The sequence below is a fragment of the Bidens hawaiensis genome, unplaced genomic scaffold (genome assembly GCF_021521415.1).
Source record: "Bidens hawaiensis isolate Kalapana, Puna unplaced genomic scaffold, B.hawaiensis_p1.1 tig00000459_1, whole genome shotgun sequence".
In the NCBI taxonomy this organism is placed as follows: Eukaryota; Viridiplantae; Streptophyta; class Magnoliopsida; order Asterales; family Asteraceae; genus Bidens; species Bidens hawaiensis.
The window spans coordinates 357,050-376,704 of NW_027491031.1; the positions used below are offsets into that span (position 1 = coordinate 357,050).

Consider the following 19,655-nt stretch of genomic DNA (forward strand, 5'->3'; position numbering starts at 1 on the left):
CGATTGATGTAGATAACAAGAATCGAGTTAGAAAAAATATATTCTTAAACTTGATGTATGTTCAAAAGCTTACTGAAATTGAATTATTTAATGTTTTGACACAAGAAACATTGCGTTAGAAACCGAAATTACACATACGTGAATTACTGTGTGTGTAGTTTGAGGCCTCGACACCAACAGATAATAACCCAATTTGTGGATGTTATGTTTCTTTTCAAGAAATGCTTTCGAAGATGAAGATAATGTCAAAAGCTCAAACATGTTTCAATATTATTCCGTTTGTTTTTTGTTATACAACTATGCAGGGCTGGCATATCGTGTACACTCTAAGACACGAACATGAAATTTGTATACATGTACACAACACGAAACTTATCGTGTACCTCTATCCCAAACACCAACACTAACATGTTACCACCTTGTATACATGACAAAACACGATAATACACGATAAGAGCTCACTAACTTACTAGTAGGGTTACGATGGGGCAGCAAGCTATGACGACCTGAAGAAGCACCAACGGTCGTGGGGTTGATGGCCGGAGTCCAGAGGTGGCGCTGATGGCCATAGTTCAGAGGGAGAGCCGATGGCCAGAGAGGGGCTAATGGCCGGAGAGGGAATTTCATGTGTGGTGACGACTGAAAAACAAAGAGTGAAAATGTTTTAAGAATTTAAGCTTTAGGATAACATATAATTATATATATAATTAATTATAAAAATATAAGAAGGTACTTAACATGTACTTAACAGGTAAATGATTATTTTACCTGTGTAGACACGGAAATTAATAGGTATATTCGTGTCTACCTGTTTAGTACATGAAACCCGTTAATGCCTTACCCGTTACCTGTATGTGTCACGTATTAGTGTCTCGTGTATAAATTACCAACCCTACAGCTACGTTTGTAAGTATTTCATGGTTGTGACCTGAGTTTTGTTATTCGGTATTCCGGTACTGCTCTTGGGCGTGCAAGCGGTTATGTGGAGTTCTGGACTTAATAGTGTGTAGAACACATAAAATCTGCTACTTATGTAAAAAACTTGATCAAATTGAATAACATCTAACTTATATGAATCAATCAGTTAACCTATACATAACCGCCGGAAATTCGGTTGCGGTGATGAGTGTGGGTTGTTGTGAAGGTGCCATTGGAGAATGTAATGAATAATTTGGTTCTCGTATCGTCATTCTTCATTGATTTAACATTTAAGGGTATATTACAGCCATATGTTGATTCCAGATCTGAGGATGTATGTAAGAAACCCATTGAGGAGTTAAACCAAAACATAGATCTGACCCTTTCAATTGAAAACTTAGAAACCCCTTCAAATCCATATATGTGACTTTCAATTTGAAATCCAGATCTGTAATTCTTGATTTGGCATCGTGCAAAAACAACCAGAAAGCATATTTGAAGCTTGGAATAGAATGAATGTTCTCCGGGCTTCAAGATGAACGAGCCCACACCTTCATTTCTTATTCGGTTGCTCGAGATATGCCCTGGAAAATTGAGAGAGTGGAGGTGAGTGCTAAGAGTTTCATCTTTTTTTACAGACACAAAAATATGTTGGAGGCCAAATGCCCTTTCAATAAAAGATGAAAACCTCTTATATAGAGAACCCATGACAACCATCATGAAACCTTAAACTTATTTGGTCAGGCCCGATTAGGGGTTACCTCCATAAACCCGTAGCCCATTGGGCTTTAGTTAGTAGACAATAATAATGTAATAAATACAATACATAATATAATAAGTAAAGGTCGTACCAGTGATTGATGGACCCTACCTCAACAGGTATTCCCACAAAATTTGTGATTTTACGTTTGTACGTATTTCATGTCTTTGACATGAGTTTTGTAAACCTTTAATATGGCTGGTGGTTTTCCTATATAACCTAGGGATGAGCAAAATCGGGACCGGTACCGAAATCGGTACCGATTTGGTACCGTCGGTACCGAATCGGTACCAAAGTTTTAAGTTTCGGGATTGGTACGGTAGCGGTACCGGTATGGTACGGTACGGTATCGGGATTTCTCGATTTTTTACCTCCGGTACCGGTATAATCCCGGTACCGTCCCGGTACCAGTACCATACCGGTACCGAACCGAATATTTCGGTACCGGTACCGGTACCAAGAATTAGGAATTTTCGGGATCGGACCAGTCCGGTACCATGCTCATCCCTAATATAACCCACCTTATTCAGTCTTACTAGTACTTTACTCGTCCACCTTCGGTGGATGGAACCTTTTATACTTGGTGTATTAGTGTATTCTTAAGAATACATTTTTTTTTATTGTGACAAATGTTATGTACGTAAATTAAAAAATATATCTTGCTTTTTGAACGTGTACTAAAAAAATATTTCTTGCTTCTTGATGAAATATTAAATCTGGGAGTTATATACCATATATTCATACAAAGAACATATGTTGAATAACAACTTCATTTAGCTTTCATGATACTTCATTTACGGGTTTTGGTCTTTCTGTGAATTTTTATTTTTAAGTCTTAAATTCTTAATGTTGCTACGCATATCAGATTTAAGTATCCGTTTTCATATTTATAAGTTTACTTTTTTATTTGTTATAATAAACGTTACATGAATTAGAAACTTTATTTTGGATACCTGATTTGTATACTCATGTAGAACATTATTTATTAGTTATGTGCCTTAATAAATGTTACATGAATTAGAAACTTCATTTTGGGTGGTTTTGGATCAATATGGATAAACTTTAAATGTGAAATGAGTCAAGACGAATCAAAAAAGTTCTTCAAAAAGGTTAGGATAAGTTGGAAAATATAAGTGATTTTTATTTATAGGTTATAATGAGTCAAAACAAAATACCTAAATTATCCAAAATTTATCAAATTCAAAATAGTAACCCAAACTAAGGGTGTGCAAAATAACCGAAAATAACCGTAAATCGAACCGCATTTGTAACTAACAAAACCGATCCGAATCTTGAATTCAATTTTCGGATCGGATATTAACCGAACCGAATTTCCAATTCGATTTTTGGATCGGTTTTCAGATCCTGAAATTTTGAATTCGGATAACCGAATAAACTGAACTAAGTTATGTGGGTTTTTGTATTTTATTTTATTTCTATTTATGTTATGAGTATGATAGTCTACTTCATCAAGTCCAGCCCACTAAGGTTCCTCTTTCAAAACCTTAAAGTGTAGATAAATCAAATGGCCCATCGAAAATTCCAAACCCATCTCAATTATTCCAATTTTCATCATGTTCATCAATGACTCAATCCCATGTAAGAATCCTTATGAGTTCTAGAATAAAGATTCGGTTTTTCAGAATGAATTCGGGTTTTTCGGATTTTAACCGAACCGATTCGAATTGAATTCGGATGAAATCGGTTCAATTAAAGAAATTTGAATTCGTATCGGTTCAGTTTTCAGATCCAGGAAAAAAATTACAAATCCGAACAAACCGATTCAAACAGCCCGAATAACTGATATCCGATCCAATGAACACCCCTAACCTGAACTATCATCTACAAATCGAAACTGAACCATAACGAAACAAAAATAACTGAATAAATCGAAAAGAAACCCAAAAAACCGACCAAAAACACCGAAACCGAAAAAAACCAACCAAAACGAAACAAAAGAAAGGGAAATGCAACGAAAAAACTGACCAAAACTTAACAAAATAACAACTCAAATAAAACTACAGCTTACTAATTTGGTCAAGCACTCCTCATGCAGGATTGAATTCACATCCTCTAACTCAAAAGCAATATCCAAAGTACACAAACTTCGATTTCTTTGGTTAATACATCAGCCGGCCAGCTGTCATTAGTATCACAATATTCCAGTTGTTTAACTTGATATTGATTCATCATGTCTAATAAATACATGAAACTTGAGGCACGTCTATGTGTTTAGACCTATATATTGTGAAAGACAGGGTTTTTTGGACAAACATATAACTGACTTACTATCACAGAATATTCTGTGAGAGTGACTTGACAGTTTGCAGCAGATAATGACTTGACAGTGTTAGAAAAGAAAGTCAAATCAAGAATTGCTCATTATATTCCTTGACAATGATAGCTCATTGACAGCCATTCCACAGCCCGAAAATTAATTTGTTTCCACTGTTTATCATTGTAAAATCAAAATAAATAAATAGTCATGCATTTTAACATTAGAAATCATTCAAATTAATACAAAAACTTCAGTCTCAATATCTCTGCTGATTATCAATTTACAACATGGTATCAGAGCAGTGTTGAATGATCATAAGATCAAAACAACACATGTTGCTCATAGTCTAACTTCCGACATTAGCACAAATAGACAATTTCTTTTCAAAAACATGATGTCAAAAGACGGCAGCGTGAACAACACCATCAACATCAATGTTTTCACTAGGGTGGCAAATGGGTTGGGTCGAAATGAGTTTGGGTCAAAACGGGTCAATTAGAAAGGATTGTTTTGGTTTGGGTCGGAACGAGTTGGGTTGGAATGAGTCTAGGTCAGAACGGGTTGGGTTGGAACAAGTCCAGGTCGGAACGAGTTTTTAGTCTTTTTTTTTAAATAGAATGAGGAGGCGAAGAAAACATTTTTGTTTTTTTGTTTTTTCTTTTATATTTTGAGTTATTATTTTTTTGGACATTTTTTTGGTGGGGTGGGGTGGGGTTGATTAATATAACCCAACCCCCCCCCCCCCCCCCCTCACACACACACACACACGCAAAAAAAAGTATATTAATAAAAAATAATGAACAAAAATCATAACTTAATATATAAACGAAAAATTAAAAAAAAAATAAAATGTTTTCCCCGTTGTCCTCGTTAAAAAATTAAAAAATAAATAACTCAAGAAATGAATTGAAACCATAATTAAAATCTACGGAAAAAAAAACCGAAAAAAAACAAAGCGAATTGAAAGAAAATGAAAAAATATAATCGATCAAAACGAAACTAAAAACTAAAACCAAACATAAACGAAACAAAAAACCGAAATCGACGAAAAAGAAGCCGAAACGCATATTCGATATGCATTTATTAAACTCATATACATTGTGTCTTTTGTTAAATCTATATGCAAGTGTGGACATGGATATGGTAGATATTTACATAAGGCATCTTTGACTTGTTGAAATGCCGTTAGTTTATGAAAAAAATTGTCTTACTAATCCAATGCCACAACATCAAGGGGGACAAGTCACCACTCAGGGACCTACACCGGTACAAACTAACCGCGTTCGCATCAGTCGAAGTGGTGGAGGGCCCCCTGAGTCAAAGGGAGAGCTTCTGTGGGCACTACGGTAGGACGTGGATCGACCATGACGAGAAGTTAGTTCTTCGCCTATCACATTGGTCGACCAGCTAGTGCACTTAGACAGGTAGTTGATTTCAAGCAAGAAAGAAGCGGCTCTTCCCACGGCGGAGTCCGCATTGTATCAGTACGTCTCTGTGATTTTTCCGGCCCCAGGGGACTTTACTCGACCCATTCCCACCCTTTCTCGAACCAGATCCATGCCTTGGGCTTGTGTCCCAGCTTCGGTAGGAGTCCAAACAGCATTACTAACTAATTCAGCTTGTGTTTGATGATTTGATGCAACAATATTTATTGTATCTAAGAATTAAATAAATTTACACAATTCAGCATGAGCATGTGTTAATTAGGAAGAAAAATATGATGATAGAATGTAACAACGTGAAAATTTCGAGTTCAAAATATCAACTTTTCAAAGTCTAGGGACTAAAATTGTCAAATTCCAAAGTTGATGGTTTAAATTGAAAATTCTGATTTCCTAACCCATCGCGCTACGAGATGAGTCAGAGGAGTGCCCCATCGCATATCGCGATGGGGTACCTGACACATTGTGACACGTGTGCCACGTGGCACACGGTGGCAGTGTCTGCCGCCACGTGTCACCACGTGGCAACATTGCCGCCACGTGTTGCCACGTGGAGCGGCGTCTGCCACGTGTCGACACGTGGCAGACCTACCCTCTGCGTCAGCAGACCTATATCGCGGTACGCGATAGGTCTGCTCAGGGACCCATCGCGTACCGCGATGGGGACCAAAATATCGCCTATAAATAGCAGCCATGGGGTGTTCACATTTCATCATCCAAACTCAGCTCTCACCTCTCTCTACTCTCTCTCTAGCTTTACCTCGATAAGTGTGCCATAATACATCGTTAAGCGTGTCCCGAACCTTCATTTGTGTACCAACGTTTCCTTGGAGTTTGTGCCACCCGCCACCCACATTCAAGCAAAGGTGTTTGCTATAATGGCGATGAATCTCGTAAAGCGTGTCAACGAGTATTAAAGATTTGGCGTTCCTCGATTTGCGTGTGGAGCAAAGTAAAGCGGCGTTGGAGTGCTGCCCGTGTCCCTAGAGTTTCTATACGCCACTAAGGTTAGGCGTAATGATGAATTCAATATAATTCAATATTATATTAAAGGCTTAAGCCTTAAGTCGAGGTTATACTCGATACCTCGATAAAAGAAAAGAAAAGAAAACATAACAAAGAAATGAATAAATGATTATTGAATATTGAGATAACATATATATGTGTGTAACTATATATGTATATATTATTTGTTATGAAATTATTATTTAATGAATAAGAGTATTCTTAAATAATAAAAGAAAAGGAATACGTTTCTTGGAGAAGAAGAAACGTCGGGTTTTTAATATAAACTAAAGGTTTATAATTTACTTTTAAACTAAAGGTTTTCAAGTAAAAGAAAATGAACTAAAGGTTCATCGAGGATTGAGATATAAGACTAAAGGTCTTAAGCCGGATCGTGTATCCGACTAACAAATATTTATACTCGTACTATAGGTGCGAGATAAAGAAAGGGAAAGACCCTTGGACGGTGAGTGAAGCCGATCCTAAAGAGACAATGTGAATACGCCCCCAAACTTTTACTTATTTTAAAATGAGTCAAACATGTTATTTGAAATTGTTTACAAGGAACTATGTGTTCCTAAAACCGTTATAAATAAAGGGTATAAACCTAGCCCTCAGGTTGTGGTATACGTATGTCTAGATCCTTATATAGGTGGTACTATGCGATGAATGGGCATGATCGCACCACCCTTGATCGTAGGACGCTCTCCTGCAGGGAGTACGACCTTATGTGTATATTTACAGGTAATTAACTAAGTCGAACGCTGCGGTGTTTGCTGAGGTGACCTAGCGTAGAGGCTCATATTTATAATGTGTTATTTGACTTTGTTATTCCTAAGCCACGTTGGGCCGAGGCAGGCGTAGTCTCGAGGGGTAATAAAGTAAAAGAAATATTTTTGCGTCAGCGTGTTCACCAGCATTCGTTGCTGACGTATTTTCTTACATTTTGCAGGTGAACAAAGTTAGAGTTTGGAAATGACGAAGTACTAATATCCGATGGCTCGGATTCTTTTTGTATAAATTTAACATGGTGGTTTGTAAACAAAAACAAATAATCTTTTGTTAACTTAAAAGGATGTTTATAATTCCGTCTTTTGAATATATCTAAATGTTACACTTTCGATCCTTATAGTTTTATAAGTCTTCCGCAAATTAATGTAACTCTGATTTATTTACAAACACGATACCAACTTATGGGTCGCACTCCTAGGCCCTAGAAGGGGGTGTGACATAGAATCCAACTAGTCTAAACAATTTTAATCGACCTAAACTAGACATGACCGGTTAGATTTTCAATATTAAGTCAATAACTTAGTTAACTAACGGTGCACCGTTTATATTGAGAGGGCTTGTTGGGCTAAGCGAATTCTTGCACACACATGACCATTGGCGAGTAGCAACAACTTCATGAAGTAAACAAATATTTTATATGATTAGAACATTTTATTAAAGTTTAGTGGCTTTATATTGCAAATTTGGTTACCATTGGGTGAACTTTTCTCTTTTCAAAAATACTCACCTTTATGTTGCAAATTTCAACAAATTCTTGTGACTGAAGAGTCAATAAACTTTTAAGCTTTAACCCTCCTCTAGTTCCGTTAGCTAACGGTTATCTTGCTTGATGTTATCAGCTATATAATAATAATCCTTTGTTTTTTAAATTTTATATTTATCCCATTTAAATTATATTCAAAGATACGTGTGTCGTGTGTTTTAATAACTTAAATAATACTAACGACAAATACTGTTTAATGACTAATTGGGCTAACTGGGCCAACCCACACTGAATTATTGCACTCACATGACCATGGGCCAGCCGTAACCGCCCATGAAACGATGAAAAGAAGTCAACAACCATTATGAAAGTCCGTGATACCATGGCCCGTGTACTAGTGGTAACATTTTTTTAATAAGCCGTATGGATCAAGGTAATAGGTAGGGCCGTAGGGGTATTCACGGGTCGTTTATATGTTTAAACCAAACCAAAACCAAGTGTTCGGGTTTACATATGGGTTTGATTCTATTTAGTTATCAATTAGTTTTCGATTTTACTGTTGGGCTTGAAATGTTTGGTCCAGAAAAAAAAATGGACCAAAGTAATAAATTTGGAACCAACATGTTTTAGCAAAAAGTAACAAACATTATAAACAAGTTTGATGAGGTTTGGTTTGTTAAACAGTCCGTTTAGTTTTGGTGCGGCACGGTGAAGTTTTGGAACAAGGCATGGCCAAAACGAACCGTAACCTTTGGATAACAAAAAAAAACTAGATCGAATAATCAATTTTTAGTTTTGTTGGTTATGTAAGTTCGGTTTCATTAGTTAATAAATAGACCATCATCTCACTCCAACTCACCCTCATAACCACATTTCACATTCTATCCTATCATAACACATCCAACTTTATATGAAATGTGAAAGTCCATTCTGCCAAGGTAGGGTCCACTCTCTTTAGGGCCATGAATATTTAAAAAGTTGAATATATATATTTTGTATATATAAGTGTTTTTTTACAAAAAAGAAAACCTTGGCAAATGGCTCGTTGGTGCAATTAATAGAGTGTTGGTCTACGGAATTAAGTTTTAGGTTCAAATCCCAAAAGTAATTCTATTTATATAAATTATAGGGGCTTGTTTCTTTTTCCTCCCCCGAAAATTTTAAGGTTATCGATGATGGCTCTGAACCTTTTTATCTTAACATTTTAGGGGGTGTTTGGGATTCCTTATTTTCATCAACTAATAATTTTTTTGAAAAGTTAATAAGGTGTATAAGGTGTTTGGCAAACCATAAGGCCTTATGGGTTTTAACTTATGGGCAAGACAAAATAAAGGGGTTTTGAAAAGTCATGAATCTCTAACTTATTAACTTAATGGGTTTGATTTACCTATTACACCCTTCTAACCCTCAAAACCCATTACACTTCATTTAAAAAATAGTGTCATTTTTAGTCATTTTGATTTTCTCCAACATATAAGCTAATTCAAACATCTTTTTTAAAACTTCTTTTAAAAATTTATAAGTTAATAAGGGCTTTTAACTAAAAGTAGACATGTAAAGCCATAAAATGATAAAAATATCAAATGAACGCCATGAATAAAAATGAAAATAACTAATTGACACAATAAATGCCAATCGTCCACATCGAATGCCAGCTAAAGTTCAACCCCACGTGTAACTTTGTTCTTTGACTAGTGGTCAATGTTTTGAAGCAGACCTATCATTGAACCGGTTTTCGGTTCGTACACGGATTAATATTTAAAAATCGGATGTCATTATAACTAATATATTTTTTAACTCCTAAAAACATCATGAGTCGAAGTCTATGTCATCGATATAGTGGAATTAAATCGAAAGAACACACGAAGAAACTTGAAACCCTAGGTGATGATCTTATTGAATCAATCACAAAACTGTAACATTAATTAGGGGTATTAGTCTATTTACGTACGGATGAAAAACTAAACGAAAGAAACTTAGAATTCCAAATAATTAATAGATTAAGAGAGTAGACGTTGAGTGAGAGCACGTAACCCCTTCTTTTCACAACTTTCTAATCAAGCTAACGAATACCTGTTGTAAGGCCCCGTTCCCGGTGCCTCACTTTAACGTCGGATTTACTCATAAACACAGTTCTACAAATCAGAGTTTATTAAAACTTTCGCGGAAATGCTAACTTTAATCATTTGATACAAAACATTTGATCTTTTCGTTAAAACATAATATTCAACATCTTATGTAAATCATCGTTTATCTTCCATCTTCAGATGTCAGCCATTCAATCCATGCCATGTGCCATCCGTGCGCCATAACAATAAACATATTCACCTGCGTGCATACTAAAAGTCAGCTACGCTGAGTGAGTTCTAGTTAATCATACATCATACAATACATACATTTATTTTCATATACGTATGCCTCCGAAGATACATACTATATTCTTAATCCACTTATCTTTCTTTCATACATACTCACGTACTTTTATATTATATCATACTGTACATACTTCTATGTTTTAAAGAGCATCACGCCCTACTGCCTCGAGTATTATTAGGGCTCGGTCCATTTTCTGCCTCGAATATTATTAGGGTCCGGTCCCTTTCTGCATTGAGTATTATTAGGGCTCAGTCCCTTTCTATCTGAACCTAGTTATCCCTTATATTTACTCTTATCATACACGTATCATCCATACATTATACCATACATATATGTAATCAGAACTCAACGGTACACGCAATATCCGAAGATCGTTCATGTACATATCATACATATATCATTCCTACACTATATATAGCAATCATCTCTTTAACTACTACATGGCGGTACATGCAATATCCGAAGATCGTTCACGCACCGTCAAGCAGTCATCATACATAAATCATACTAAGCATACACTTACCACTTAAGGTAAGTGTATTAACTATCACATCGAGTATGCACACAGCCCCGAAAACATAACAACAAAGTGGGGCTAGAAACTCACCTGAATACTGCTACGTTCACCGATAGTAGTTATCCTTTCTTTAGCTGGCACGGTTAACTGTATAACGATTACACATATCAATTAACTATTACCATCTATATCGCGTTTCTAGTCTATTTACAACCCTCAACGAACGGGGGTTCGGGGGCAGCGCCCCTGACAGCGGGGTTCTAGGGGCGGCAGCCCCTAGCAGGGTCCAAGGAGCAGAGCCCCTGGCTGGGGTCGAGCTGTCTTAACACATTTTTCATTAGGATTTTAAACTATTATTTAATTCGCTAACCAAATCTCTATAACGAATTAAGCCTAATTTGTTGGCTAATTCGTTATCATTCATGCCTGATTCGTTAGTTTAATTCGTTACTTTTCATCATCATATTCGCCCTCTGATTCGTTACCTTGTCATGACGAATTGGGCAAATAACGAATCACTTGATTCGTTATCTGGTTCTCTATCCTCGATCGCTGTCATAATTCGTTATCCAACGTGACCTGATTCGTTATCTTGACATAACGAATGGGCAGACAACGAATTAAAGGTCATTCGTTATTAAATCACACGAATTAGTCCCCTTCCTTATGAACGTATAACGAATTGATAAATAATAACGAATCACTCCTGTTCTTATCCAAACTTTGACTTAAGGTCAAAGTCAAAATTATCAAGAACACGAACTGGTCAACCAAATCTTAGATCTGCAATTAAATCCTCGTTTCTTAACAAAACATCACGATTTTGGTATCATTGGATTCAGAATTACAGCGCCTACAAACCCTAACCCTTTGTTCGTCCAAATAATCATGTTTAAGGGATGTGATTTGGGCATATAGGTTACGGGTTCTTCATACTAACAATTAACCTATCAAACTGTAATCAATTTCAGCAAGTTTAGCTTCGTTGGATTCGTTTTTACCATACTAACCCAGATCTATGACTTCTAGATGAATCCGAACCTAAATAAATGATTTCCGATCCTAAACGTACCTTAAACGAGTCTAACAACGGACACAGTTAAGCATTGATGTTGTCTTGGTTCTTCACGACGATCTAGCACCAACAAGCTCCGGTTTTCACCTTCGGATTTTGGCTCGGGTTTTAGGATAGTGTTTGTGTGTGTTTATCACGGTGTAGGCTATGGTGTAGTGATAAAAATGGAAAGGATTATGGTTTAAGGGGTTGTTATACTCCCTTAAGCCCATGGACCTAAGGCTCATATTTCCTTTTTGGTCCATCTTTAATTCTATTAACCAAGCCCGCTACTCCTTAGGATATATTACTATATCATTAACCGAACGAAAAATTGGGATGTTACACCAGTTTTCATATTGACACTCGCCTCTTATCTTTCTAAGTTGTAAGAAGACAACACAAAGTGAATAGAGCATCTGTCTGTACTTAGTTATGCTTAATAATTCTTTAACAAACTTTGATGGTCACTAATGACATTGCTTTTATGTTGACCACAATTAACCATGATCACACATAATAGTCTAAAGGTACCACATACATGCATATGCATAGTAGATAGAGAGATGTGTTAACTTTTAGAAGAATAAAAAGAAACACCATAATGATATATGAGCAAGAACGACAAAAGACGAGGCTACGCTGAAACTAGAAAGAAAAGTATCGTCTAATAATCAGTTGAAACCCATTTCTCATCATCACTATCCCTAATCCCTAGCTAATTGGTACTTGGCTCAGTTCCCAATCAAATCTGGTTGATATGGACTGGTTTTGAAGTTATTTTTTTGAACGACAAACTACACTACTCCTAGAATTACACTATTTTCCCAAACTAACGCGATGCACGAGGATAGAATCTGGAACCCCCCACCAAGAATCATAAACCTCTACCACTAGGTCAACGATCCAAGTGCCGGTTTTGAAGTTACTACTAGGGCCATCACCTACTTGTTAGAATATCTATTCTAATACTACTATCATCACCATTGAATTTTGATATATTTATTTTGGAAACAGAGTTTGTTTTTGTTTATATTTTCATTATAGATATATAAAAAAAATTATAGATAACTAATAAGAACTTAAATGACTATATAAACACATATTACTGTGTCAGGAACATTAGTATTATAATTACATCTGATAATTTGTACATTGTTTGTGTTTTATAAAGGTGGTTCGGGGCCTACTGCGTTTTAACTATGGTGACACAACCATGGGCAGGTCCAACTCCAAGAGCCCATTGCAAAGGTTAACAAATACGACCTTTCACCAAACACATGCTTCGAGGGGGCCGTACTTGCGGCATGCCCAATATAAAAAAACAATGTTATTAAATGGTGTAGTGGACTTAAGAGTAACGGTCAAGTTGTTATCATCTTATTTGACAACATTCTGTTTATTCAGACACCCTTTTTGCTATTCATACACCCTTTTAATACACATTTTACATCTTTTCTAAAGAATCAAATGATGTCTAAATAGCAGCTCTCTTTAACGGTCACGGGTTTGATCTGTGGTAACCTCTTACATAAATTAATTATAACGATGCTGACATATACCTTAATAAATTTTTTCTTTGTATAATAACTTACTCCCTCCATGTATACACTTTTTATGGTCATTATAATTTATGACACACTTACAAGTTACTGTAAGTTACAATGACTCGTAAACTCATTTTTTCTAACTAAAATATATCATATTAATCCTATTCAAACTAAACATAAACTTATCATTTTCAAACTCTCGAACTCCTAACTTGAAGTCTTGTAGACATTCAAATAAACTTGCAAATTATTCAAAAATTAAATAGTTAATATTATACCTTCAAAATGTTAAATTATAGTTGAAAGAAATGTCAATTTTGAAAGAAAATTAAAGTTGAAAGAAAATTATATTATAATCAAATAAACTTTTTTAAATTACTCCCTTCAACTTTAATTTTCTTTCAAAACTGACCCGTTAATTTTTTTTAATAATCTTTTTAGAAATGAGCTTCCAATAATTTATATATATATTGGATTTATGTTTTATAGTATACATAAAAAACATAAAAGCGACTTATATTAATTAATTGAATGGGATATTTCATCTTATGTGGTTGTGATTGTTTCCAACAATTCTTGGAGTCGGTGGATTGATGGTGAACACTCCTTGTTCTTTTTAGCCTTTTCTCTTTTATAAAAGCGACTTATATTAATTGAATCGCACAATTAGATAATTCAATAATATGCATTTCTTATTTAATTTATAAATATAAGCATACTATTTTTGCCCTTTTGGCATGTCAATAATCAACGTAGCTTAATTTTCCTTTTCTTTTTCACTTTCCCAATTCAACATTTTCGAGCAGCTTTATCATAATCAAAACAAAAAAGTCATTAAAATTGGGTTATCGTATATGAAATTAATCATATAATAATCGTTTATTATAATAATTTTACTACAAGTAGGACATATTATTTACTTAGATTATAATCATACATCTTACTTGTATAAATATTTAATCAACAATATTCAATATCTTTTGATTTTTTTTATACACAAGTTCTACCTCGTTTAAACTAGACATACAAACCCGTTCAAAAAATAAAATAAAAAAACCCTAGACATACAAACCTTATGCACAAAATGAATATTATTTAAATGGAGCAATGTAAGCAATCTAATTGTCCTTTCCAATGTGGTGTAGTGGTAGGAAGTCTGAGTTCTTCAATGGAGACCCATGTTCGACTCTCACTAACAACACTTTGGGGAGGGCATGAGTGGCTAAATGAAAGAAGACTAAGATCTTTATGATCTCCGGTTCGATCTCGAAGGCGTCTGAGTTGGACCACTAGTGGGCCTTCAGACGGGTGGGTTTTTCATGAAACTGGAGATCTCGAAGGCGTCTGAGTTGGACCACTAGTGGGCCTTCAGACGGGTGGGTTTTTCATGAAACTGGAGATAACTTGGAGGTGCTTAAGGCTTCATACGATTGGGTTGGGTCATCTTACGGTAACCTTTGGTCATTGGGTCACCTCGTACGAAATATCTAGGCAAACCTCTGTTTGGTTGACCATTAAAAATATGTAGGCAATCTAATCATATTAATCTACTTATGGAAAGTATTATTATTACTTTACAGTATTATTTATTGAGTGTAGTTGTCAAAATAAATTTAACCTAATAAATCGCTAATCTTAATGGAGTCACAACAACGTTCTAAATATGTTTATTTATAGAGATAGTGGACCCAGGTAGAGTATTGGCTTATGGCAACATGTTATTGATATAGTGATATTGTGAGATTCCGTTAAAACAACTACTATGTGGTACTATATCGTACATGTTATTTAGGGAATAGTATTTAGAGAAAATCAACAACCTAGTTTACAAAAGGTTTCCATGTTGTGAACGTGTTCTTTGTTTTCTTATCATTTCAAAAGACAATGTATATATGAATACAATTTTATGCTTAAAACACTATCTTACTTGTAACTACTCAAAAGTGCATGCAAAGCATGCCATAAAAACGCACACTGCATTCATCGTCCACGCCAGTACGCCACATATGTGTGCGAGTTGGGGTGTATCACACCTTTAGAGTTCATGTTTATTCTTTTGTTTTTGAAAACAATATCCTTAAATAGATCCTACTTGTACATCACTCTATTATTTGTAATTTTGTTCCAAATTTTTATAGTTTGTCATTCTAGTTACACAACTTCGAGTATCAATATCTTATTATCTTAAAGTATGCTTTTGACAAGGTTTGATTTGTTACGAATCTCTCACATGGTAGAATATAGACAAAAAAAAAATAACTAATTATACAACACATAAATAAACATAGTTATTTATGATCAAATTTATTGGAAAATTATTGGAAAATTACATATTCACTAATGTTTCTAACATAATTACAAAAAGGAACACGCTAATTACATTTGTAATCTTCTAAAAACACCCCCAAGAAACTATACAAGAAAGAGACATATGAAAGTAATTAAAAGGTCCCAAAATGTCATTTTAATTATCTATCTAACTCAGAATGCATACATACATTTAACTCCAGTTGTTCAACCTCCCATCTTGCCTTGGCCACCACTCCATCATGCATTGGTACGTAATCCTGCACACCACACCTTTACATGCATCAATCACTTGTACCGTACAACCCTCTACTTCATATTACGTGTACTATACTACCAACACATGTTTATTCTTATTGATAAGAGTTCAAATTCTATTCCAACTTTATAAAATCCAAGCAATAAAAGAGGCAAAGTTTTGTTTTTATATGTAGTTTAAAATAATTTTAATAAAATATTTTCTTTAAAAAATATAAAAAAGGTATTACCTCGAGTTTTTGTACAAGATCTTTTGCGCTCGGGGCAGAGACGATGATATGGCGTTGTACTGCCATGATGAACCCGTCATCCACCGCCTTGTCAATGAAGTAAGCAATGAGTTATGGTAACCATCCACGTTTAATAAGCCCACCTATTTAGACGTTCAATTTATGATGTGAATTATTTATTTAAGATGATTTAAGCTTGATAAAAACTAATTAAAAAAAAACTACACAAAACTTTAACTACACATTTAGAGAACCTTTATTTACCTTATGTTCTTGTTTTATTTTATACTAGTTTTTATCTCCCGTATTATGGGGGACGTTTTACATTACTCGTTTTTAATATTTATATACTTTTTTGGGTTTAATTTTATTTATTGTAATGAACTTTATAATATACTTAGAGTATGATGATAAAAAGGTTTCACAAATAACTAAGATGTTATAACCCATTTTAAAAGTTATCTGGGTTTGGTAAGACTTAAGACCCGTTTATTTTTTTTACTACAATTTGGTTTTTTAATTATAAATAATATATATCTTTTTTTAAATAAATCAAATATTAATTTTTAGTATATCCCTACTTTATAGGATTATTATATCAAATATTTGGTGAGATCAGTTTTTAATTTAATGAGATGTTATAACCCGTTTAAGAAATATATGGATTTGATAAGACCCATACCCGTGAATTCGGGTCAAATGCATAAGAAGCCTACATTTAAAAATCAAGCAAATCTGGTGACTCCTAAAAAAGGGGGAGCGACCACATCGTGACACCTAGGATTTTTATGTCTTAGAATTTTATATCCGTATTTTGTTATGATTTAGTGTGACTATTTTTATCCGATGCGTTATAAGTCTAGTAACAAGTTTATATAAATATATGTGTGTACTGTTTGTTTTAATATTTATTTATTTTTTGAATTTATATTTTTTTTATTGTATGAAAGTTAATAATATATTTATGGTTTGATAATAAATTGTTTCACAAATAAATGAGATATTATAACCCGGTTTAAAAGCTATATGGTTTTGATGAGACCCAAGACCCGTTTATTTTTTTACTATAAAATTAGTTTTTAATTATAAATAATATTTATGAAAGTTAATAATATACTTATGGTTTGATGAGACCCAAGACCCGTTTATTTTTTTTATTATCAAATTGGTTTTTTAATTTAAATAATATATATATATATTTAAAATAAATAAGATATTAATTTTTATTATATCCTATTTTATAGGATTTTTACATCAATAAATTGGTGAGAATAATTTTTAATTTAATGAGATGTTATAACCCGTTTAAGGAATATCTGGGTTTGGTAATACTCATACCCATGAATTCGGGTCAAATGCATGAGAAGCCTCCATTTAAAAATCAAGCAAATCTAGTGACTCCAAAAAAAGGGGAGCGACCACATCGCGACACGTAGGATTTTTATGTCTTCGTTTATATATATTATAGATTGATTATATTACCAGATATTAAAAAAAGGAAATAACAATGCTGAATATTTTTATTCTTTTCAAGTTATAAATTAGTTGAAGGATATATTAAATTTTCTAATTTAATTAATATATATCAAATCATTTTTCATTATTTTAAGGTTCTTTTTATGGATTGGTTTGGTTACTTACGGGCTTGTCATGAATTCCAAGTTGGGCCCACGTAATAACCTCCAATAATTCCTCCAATGTTCCATATCCTCCTACAAGTTTTTCATAACAAAAATAGAATAAAACATCAATTATTAATCATGATTCAAGAACCCGATGACTATGACATATTAAATCAAACATTATCTTAACAATATGTTTAGTATTTATAGTAAAAATAACGTTAGAAGAAGGTTTTGTTTATCAGTTGAATCCGTAATTAACCACTTAACCGAACATGATCAAATACTTAATTATACGACTGAGAATTTGTATCAAACTTATGTAAATAAAACATAATATACCATATAACAGGTTACAATATTGTTTAGTTATAGGAAACCCTCCTTATTTGTGTAACATTAACTTTTATTCACTTGTTTTTATTCTTACTTTTTATGTAGTTAATATGCTAAAATGATACATACTCATAGTCTCGTAGAGTTAATCTGTCTAAGATATTGTATTATTTATAAACAAAGTTTTTTTTTAATTGAAAAAGAAGTAGAACTAGAGCTAGAACCTGGTAAGGCGATAAAACAATCAGAATGACGAGCCATCTCAGCTTTCCTTTGATGCATGTTAGATACCGCTTTTACTTCTCCTACTGCTTCACCGGTAATCTGTATTTTAGTTAAATCAATCAAAATTACTTTAGAATATACAATATTAAAATATTTATAAAGTCATACCTCTTTGCACATGAGAGTCTTGGGAATAATTCTAAGAAAATATAAAATTGAATGTTATTTAAAAAAAAAAAAGGAAATTGAAGGCTTGAAGGAAATAAGCAAAATATAATTTAGTACTTATGTATGTATTACTTACCCTAATACATGGCCACCACCATTGTGAACCTCCTGTGAAACAATTCCCATCAACCCTGCACTTCCTCCACCATAAACAAGATCCAGTTTCCTTTTCACCTTCAATAACAAAATGAACATATATAAATACAATATTAATAATAATATTTTTAATAATAAAACAATTAGCAACCTTTGTAAATAATAAACTGTTCAGTAACTAAAAGTTAAAAGAATAAATTGTTAACTAAACATCTCGACATCTGACGACATCTAAGGCATCATGCACATACGTACCAGTTCTTGGCCTAACTCAAGAGCGGCATCTCTATAACAGTCTCGTTTACCAGCACTGCTACCGCAGAATACACACACGCTTTTAAATCTTGATCTTACTTCCTCCATGTTCTTGTACTTGTTGTTGTTCCAATATTTTTGGGATATTAATTTCGTTGAAGAATAATGTTTTAATTTGATAGTGGTGAGTGCTTAGAATAACAAGAGAATTATGGAAGGTGGGTTGGTTTATATAATAAGGTATTGGAGGACCAATAACGATAATTCGATGGCTCTAATTTTATTGGGCCAGGTATACCCAAGGGTCAAATCATTATTTATTTATTTATTGCTTTTAAGTCCCAAAAACTAATTTGAGTTGGAGTTGAAATTTTATTTATTTATTTATTAAAGAATACGGAGTATTTGATAAAGTTGATGAATCAAAATAAATAGATCAAAGTTGCCATTCATCTTATGGTTTAATGGCATGATTGTGATGATAAAGACTTAAGATCTTTAAGTTCTTAGATTTGAAACATAATTTAAAGTGGATTTCTTACAATGGTGGCTTTCGCCATTATAATGTTCCTAGTTAAGTCAGACATGGATTGTCAAAATCAACATGAACGACTGATATTCCGTCTTAGGAAGACTTACTTGAGTATTGGGGTAATTCCAATTTCCAAACAATGTTAAAGAAAACTATTCGATCTTTGATAAG

General features: G+C 33.8%; 1 pseudogene across 1 annotated transcript; it reads right to left on the reverse strand.

Moving 5' to 3' along the window:
* Positions 1-15,716: 15,716 nt before the first annotated feature.
* On the reverse strand, positions 15,717-19,316 carry LOC143629451 (cytokinin riboside 5'-monophosphate phosphoribohydrolase LOG5-like; annotated as a pseudogene). The gene is made up of 7 exons (XR_013152956.1): positions 18,953-19,316; positions 18,678-18,775; positions 18,542-18,572; positions 18,373-18,472; positions 17,832-17,902; positions 16,191-16,333; positions 15,717-15,962 (listed from the first exon to the last, which is right to left on the reverse strand). The product of XR_013152956.1 is annotated as a cytokinin riboside 5'-monophosphate phosphoribohydrolase LOG5-like (transcript).
* Positions 19,317-19,655: the final 339 nt, after the last annotated feature.